This window comes from Olea europaea, chromosome 16, assembly GCF_002742605.1.
Source record: "Olea europaea var. sylvestris chromosome 16, O_europaea_v1, whole genome shotgun sequence".
Taxonomy (NCBI): domain Eukaryota; kingdom Viridiplantae; phylum Streptophyta; class Magnoliopsida; order Lamiales; family Oleaceae; genus Olea; species Olea europaea.
In genome coordinates this window covers 19,077,369-19,085,391 of record NC_036252.1, presented here as the reverse complement: position 1 = coordinate 19,085,391, position 8,023 = coordinate 19,077,369, and the positions used below count along the sequence as shown (strand labels likewise).

General features: G+C 40.9%; 1 pseudogene; it reads right to left on the bottom strand.

Annotated features, from left to right (window-relative positions):
- The window catches only part of LOC111412734, a 17,716-nt pseudogene extending 9,894 nt beyond the window's left edge, over positions 1-7,822 (bottom strand).
- Positions 7,823-8,023: the final 201 nt, after the last annotated feature.

The window sequence follows — 8,023 nt, the reverse complement described above, 5'->3', positions numbered from 1 at the left end:
GGCCAAAAATATCCACTCCTAATAATTAACCATCTCATCCTTTGGCCAGCTTGATGAGCTCCACATATCCCTTCGTGCACTTCAGCCATGATCGTCTTGGCTTCTTGCAAACTTACACACTTTAGTAATACACCATCAGAGCGTTTCTTAAACAACTCTTCATCTATTAGTGTGTAATTCAGCAAACATAGCTTCATTTTCCTACTAATCCCTCCATTAAGTTCTTTAAGGAACCCTTTAATCTCTGTTCTCCAATCCACTGCATCTCCATCTTGTATGCAGTGAAGTTCAATTTTTCTCGCCCTTCTTTGAGTCACTGGCAATATGATTCCATACTCACAAGTAGACTTCCAATTCAAGACCTTTGAGTACCCTGAGGCCATTTAGGCTAACTCATTTGCCACGTCGTTATATATCCTATTAACGCATTGGAGTTCTACTTGATCGAATTCTTCTAATAATTCTTGGGCGATCTCGTATTGACTTATAATGGAATCACTTTGGCATTTAAAATCACCGATCAATTGATGGATCACCAATTGAGAATCGCCCCTAACAATCACATTTCTTACTCCCATATCTATCATTAGTTCTAGGCCTACAATTAAGGCTTCATATTCGGCTTGATTGTTGGTGCACATTCTGTCTAAAGTGAATGCGAACTTATAGCGAATCCCTAAAGGATTAATCAATGCTACTCCTACTCCTGCACCTTTAGAAGTTTTTGATCTATCGAAATACAACACCCAAGGTTTTAACTCGAACGAACTGATTTCTAGTTCGATTTCTTCAGGCATATCAAGGCATGGATGGTCGGCTAGAAAGTTAGCCAAAACCTGATTTTTGACCGCCTTTTGAGGTATATATTGTATTTCGAATTCTGATAAAGCTAGTGTCCAAAGACCTACCCTTTGGTGTAAAATAGGGCGCGAGAACATATACTTAACTAAATTTACTTTAGAAATTAAATAAACGGTTACGGGCCGTAAATATGCCCTTAATTTTGTACATGTGAAATACAATGCAAGACATAATTTTTCGATAGCAGAGTAATTACATTCACATTTCGTTAACCGTCTACTTAAATAATAAATTGCCCTTTTTTCACCAAATTGGTCTTCCTGTGCGACCATTCCAGCTATTGACTCTTTTTCAGCCGATACATACACTTTCATTGGCCGTCCTTGGATTGGTGACACCAACAGTGGTGGACTTGATAGATATGTCTTCAGGCTTTCAAAAGCCTTTTGATGTTCTTCTTTCCAGACGAATTCGTCCTGATTTTTCAGCTTTAATAGTGGCGAAAAAACTTTAGTTCGCCCTGCACAGTTAGAAATAAAGCGTCTTAAAAAATTTACTTGGCCTAGAAACCTTTGCAATTCTTTTTTGTTGTTAGGTGGTTTGGCCTCTAAAATGGCCTTCGCTTTATTTTTATCAAGTTCAATCCATCTCTTGTGTACTAAGAAACTAAGAAAATTCCCTGCATTAACACCGAATGCACACTTCAAGGGATTCAATTTTAACTTATATTGCCTCATTCGCTCAAACGAACATCTTAACTGTTCGAAGTGGTCCTCTTCTTTAATGGACTTGACTACTATGTCATCTACATACACTTCAACAAACTTGCCTATCATATCATGAAAGATTAAATTCATTGCCCTTTGATAGGTTGCCCCTGCATTTTTTAGGCCGAAAGGCATAACCACCCATTCGAAACATCCTAGAGACCCAGGGCATCTAAAGGCAGTTTTGTGTATGTCTTCTTCAGCTATATAAATTTGATTGTATCCTGAATACCCATCCATGAAAGAATACATGACATGTCCGGCGGTCGAATCTACTAAAGAATCCACCGTGGGCATTGGATACTCATCTTTGGGTGTAACTAAGTTTAAATTCCTAAAGTCTATACACACCCTTAATTTACCATTCTTTTTTAGTACTGGCACGATATTCGACAACCATTCAACATATCTGGCTGTTCTTATGAAACCTGCTTTCAATAATCGCTCTATCTCTTTCTTGATTTCGGGGAGTACATTGGGAGCAAAACGTCTAGGAGGCTGCCTATGAGGTTTAAAGTTAGGCTTAGTTGGTAACCTATGTTCCACCAAGTCTTTATCTAAACCAGGAATTTGTTCATATTCCCAAGCAAAGCAATCTTTATACTCTTTTAGCAAAGCGATTAATTTATTACTAACCTTTTGATCGAGCATCTGGCTGATGAATGTTGGACGATCTTCTCCTTCACTGTCAATATTTACTTTGATCACAGGGTCTTGTGCTTGAGCGTATCCAGGTTTGGCGATCCGCATCACTTCGTCGTCCAACTCCCTTGTAAGTACTTCCTCTTCTAAACAGTCTACCTTATTGACTTCTCGGCCAATGCTCTGCTCTAACTCGAATACTGCCAACTTGTCCTTCAGCGCTTTTAGGGCAGTCTCTTCCTTCGCCTTGTCATTGCATTCCTTATTGAAAGCCATCAGTCTGGCTTTGAAGGCCTGAATGTCGGCCATTTGCTTTCGTAACTCAGAATCCATTCAAGATTCCTTGATTATTCTTTAGCCAATCACTGGCTCTTCCAGGGCCACTATATTTGGCCTCATCTGTTTGAACATCTCAGTGAGTGCATTCATTGAGAACGGTTCTTCACTTTGTGCGACAACTTGAGTTTCTTCCCCGTCTTGTACTACCCTGACAGGTCCATAGTTTCCTTCGTACAAGAACTTTTCCACCGAGTTTGCTTCTGCGACAAAGGACCTATGATCGGCCTGTACCACCTCAGCTTCACCTTTGTCATTCCAAAAGATCAGGCATTGATAGAGCGATGAGGGAATACAGCGACTTCCGTGTATCCAATATCTTATTAGTAGCACGTTGTAACTAGTAGGACCATCTATTACAAAGAAGACAGTGGTCCTAGTAGTCGTCCCTATAGTTATGTCCAATGGCATAACTCCCTTAGCTGAAGTTGCTCCTCCATTGAAGCTAGTGAGGATGACTTCTGTAGGAATCATGTCACCCTCTGTCTTTGCAAACTTCCTCATCATCCTAGATGGAATGGTGTTTATAGCTGCTCCATTGTCGACAAGCACCTTTGCCACTGGGACACCGTTAACTAGAGCTTTAACGTATAATGGCCTCAAGTGCTTGGTCAATTTCATGACTGGCCGTTTAAAAATAACCTTTTCGGCAGCCTCTATTTCTACTTCCTGCTTGTTTTCTGTCGAATTATCCCCCTGTGACAAGTCGACGTGCAGTATATCACGCTGATCCTCTGTCTCCTGAACTTCCTTCCTACTTCTTTCTAATGCTTCCTCATCAGTTATCCAACCTGTGGGAGGGGGCATTATTCTTGGAGGTGACCCATACTTTTCAGAGCGAGGCACTCTTTTCTTCCTTTTGGGTGTCCCGTACAGTACGTAGAAATCGAAAGAACGCCCAAATGGTTCCCCCAACAAGTCTACTTCGCGAACTCCCTCTTGATATAGTTGCTTAAACAGAGTATTGCGCGATACTCCTCTCTTTTTCTTTTTGCTTCTAGATCGATTTCTTCTTCAATGTCTATCATCCCATCGTCTTCCTCGTCGTTGTAGGCCTCTCTAGAAGTCTGGCTTTCTTCACATACCAACACGCAAGCTTCTCCTTCGTTGTCCTCCCTCTCTTCTTCCTTTTCTTTATTCTTGAATTCATTGGCCAGTAGGTAATTATTGGCCACGATAGGAGGCAACGTACCGAATTGGATAGCAAGGGGCTGATCTGGATCTTCTTCATCCCTTTTGTCTCTCTCAAACCTTGATCTCCCAGAAGAGGTTTCTGGCAGTTCCTTCATTGATTCATCTGTACCGATCTCTTTACTACCTTTGAGAACGTTTTGATTGGCTACCTTGAGTAGTTTAGGCGCTTTAGGATGTGGCACTCCCTGTTGCTGCCTCATCATCCGTCCGTAGTTTCGTTGGAAATGCCTTTGTTGTGTCCTAGTCATCTCATCGAAGGGTATTGCCCTTCCTGCATTGTACTGGAATGAATGCCATATATTTGGCCGGCGAGGTTGCGGCCTGAATGTTCTTCCATTCTTTGCTGGCCTGAACTGCCTCTCAAAAGGCGATCCTCTATAGAATGATGTACCTAGCCCTCTACCAGGCTGAGTGTTTGGAAAGAAGGTAGGGCGATAAGGATGCTGCCATGTCCCTGGTTTCTCCGTATTTTCATTCACTTCTTTGTTACACTTTGCACACAGGACGTCTTCGTCCTTTTTTGGTTCTTTCCCCTTGATTCGTTCAAAGACGCTGGGATGTGGTCTAGGATCTTCTTCTCCTTCATCGATGACCAACTTGAATTTTGACAACTTGTTCTTAAATCCAGATGTCACCATGTTTATTCCAAGTGGCCGTGGGAAAGGATTTTCGTCCACTGCCATCTTCTTCTTATCATCGAACGTAATTCGTCCTGATTCAATGACATCCTACAATACATGACGGAAAACCAAGCAATTGTTAGTCAAATGTGACCATGCATTATGCCACTTACAATATTTTTTACCCTTAATTTGTTCAGGGTTTGGCAATTTGTGCTTATTGCTCAATTTTATCTGCTTATCCCTATATAATTTATCGAATATAAGGTCAACTTTGGTTATGTCGACAAGAACGTTCTAGCCTTTATGTTTCCATCTTTTATAGGCTCATCTTTGCCCGATGGTCTAGGCTTGGCCATTATAGGACAAATATAAGTATCCCCTTTGACCAATTCGGCCAAACACATTTCGGCCTGATCGTATGACTCGTCGTCGATGGTATGGACGTCAAAATTTGGGTCTTTGTAATAAATCCCTTTACTAGAATTTTTCATTTGTTCTTCCTCTCTTATCAGTTGCTCATACCTAATCACATTCGCACTCAACTGGAAAAGGTCAGGAAATTCCTTGTCCTGGAACTTCTTTTTTAAATCAAAGCTCAAACAGCCCTGAGCGATTTTGATAAATTCTTTTTCGGGCAGAGGTACAAAACATTTGCTTCTTGCTGTCTTGAACCTTTGGAGAAAACTTTCTGCCAATTCGTTTGGCATTTGACGTAGGTTCGCCAAATCAGCCAAAGTGACTTCAGACTCAGTTTTATAAAACTGAGCGTGAAACAACTGTTCCAATTGTTGCCATGTTTGAACAGAGTTCGCTGGCAAGTTGATGAACCAGGAGAAAGCTACTCCTGTTAACGAATTAGGGAAAAGTCTCATTTTATGGTAATCGGTTACATCACCACTTTGCAATGTGAGTCGCCCTATGTGTTCTAAAGTAGACACCTCTCCTAAACCGGTAAACAGTGAGAATTTTGGCACTTTGTACCCTCTAGGCCACGGATATGCTTGGTCTACCCAATCAGGATATGACTTTGTGTACGTCGGCCTAATGACGGGGCGCACCCCAAAAGCCATTTGATCCTGTACAATTTACGATTTCCATAATCTGGTTCCTCAACATGACATTGGGATCATATGGAATTCCTACAGGCTGATTAACCGGTTGATTTGTATGAGGCCTGATATTTGGTCCTTGATTGGCAACAAAATTACCATAATTAGGGCCATTACCATTAGCCTGAACATCTGTTCCCTCATTAACACGTGGGGTCTGCTGTCCATTGTTTAGGACATTATCTCTTATATTTGGATTACCCCCCAAGTTAGGCATACTACTACCATTGTTCTGATTTGGCACTGTAGTACCCCCTTGGTTTGAAGTAGAGGGACTAGAAAGTGGTTCTACCCCTTGATTCGGATTTAGGACAGAGGGATTATGTCCCACAATTGTCCTAGTTTGAAAATGGTTTGTAAGAGGTATAGCCGGTTGATATATTTGGCCTACTAACTTATTCATTGTTTCGTTCAACGTCTTTAGTTGTTTGGCCATGTTGTCATAGTGCGCATTCCCATTTTGTGTAAATCTTTCCATATTATGAATACTTCGAAAATTTACCTGTTCAACGACGTCTTGCGTGAGTTCCCCAAGTAATGTACGCATGGTTCGAGGACTCAACTCCGTCATTGTTTCGTAACGACTGTTACTGCTCTGGTTCTGTCCATCTGTTCATGGAGAGGCATGCTGCTCCTCATATCGCTCGATCACAGACTGAATTCCTCCCTGACTTGCTGCTTCCTTATCGGATCTCTGAGGCATATTGTTTCACCTTTTGTACTTTCAACACCTAACACCACTGTCCCACTGGGCGTGCCTAATTGTTTCGTGCGGGTTAGTCGCTAACAATTAAAAAGGATCAGACGATTGTGTAAGGGACAAAACCTCTTGAGACAAAGTCCCAAAAAGGGGTGTTCTTTTATTGGCGATGACTTTACAATTGGAAATGAAAAACAACATGCCTCCAAGGGGCGCAAGCACATGAGTTACTGAAAGAAAAGTGTTTAAATCTAAAAACTAAGGAAATAAAAATTTCATGTTCTCTGTTCGAGAGTTTTGGATTCGGTCCTTTGCTCTATGTTTTCTTCTCCCTTTTATACTTCACAGACGATCTCTTTGTGATCAACCGCCCTAAAACCGCTTGATCGTCCTATAACTGCCCACTTTCCTCATAATGGCCAACTTGCCATGAAAACTGCCTTTTTTAACTGCTGCCATTACTCTTCGTCGTTCAATCGCTTTCGATTTAATTCTTTGAATCGTGGAACGTGATAGGGCTGCTTTAATAACAGTTTTGATAACTGCACTTCTTGATAACCACGACGCTTTATTTTTGTTAAGACCTTGGGCGACTTGAAGGTTTGGGCGAGAATAGAGTAACAGCTTTGGGCGACTGTATGGCACTCTATTCGCTCAGATTTTAGGCGACTTGCAAACTTAGGCGATGGCATTACCGCGTTCTTGGGCCTCCTTATTTGGGCCTTCATCTTGATTTGTTCGATTGGGCTTCGTTCTTTGGGTTATCTGATTTGGGGATCCTCCAATTGGGCTTCACTCCTTGGGCTGTTCGATTTGGGCTGAATTTTTATGTGTCAACAGTAGCATTGATCTAGGTTGGTCTTGTAGTGAAGATGATATTAACAAGAACTACAAGAAAGAAACACAAAATATTTTTCAAGTTCAAAACCTTCATTTCATAGTCTTTCTCTTTTTGATGTTTGTTTAAGATCCCTATTGTGATAATACATATTTTTCTTATTTTATTTGATAAATAGGTGTCCCTCTACTAAATATATAATCTCTTGTAAATTTGTGTGACAAATAGTGCCATGGCTCACTAATTATAATAATTACCGTATTAATTAGTGAATAATATATTAATTAATAAGTATTCCTAAATCTACTAAAACTTCAAATACACACACAAACATGTACATGTACATGGAATGATAAGAAAAGGAACTTACCGTCCCCATTATCATTGGCACGTAACACGATGAAGGCGTACTTGACGAGAGGGATTATGGTGAGGGTATAATAGATCAACGAGAGAACTCCAATTATATCATCGTTGTGTTTTATACCATCTGCAAATGCGCTTGGATATACATACAAAGGTGATGTCCCAAGGTCTCCAAACGCAACTCCAATGCTCTGAAATGCAAGATGCAATATCATACTCCAATCTCCACCCTGCGCAGACAGATTGTTATTACGGCTTAGTTCGGAACACTAAGTTATGCCAAGAAAATAAAGGATATACTTTGGAGCGGTAGTTGTGGCGGCCGGCGCAGCCATCAAGCTTGCCGGATTCCACGTCAAGGGAGTCTTTCCGTCTGAGTTTAGGTTTTCTATCTTGGAGTTGAGGAATTTCTTCTCCGGTATCATGTTTAGGGCTAGACATGTTTTAAAAATTTAATTTGTCTTTTCAATGATTTCCCTTTTTTCTTGAGGCGTTAATCCATCTTCTGCAAGACTACATATATAGAGAAGAGAAACCGTGTGAATGGATGAGTAGATAGAGGATTAAGGAAATCAGTTTGATTTTGTTAGTGATAACCGAGTGTATATAGAGGAGAAACCGAGTGAATGGATGACTTGAGAGGATTA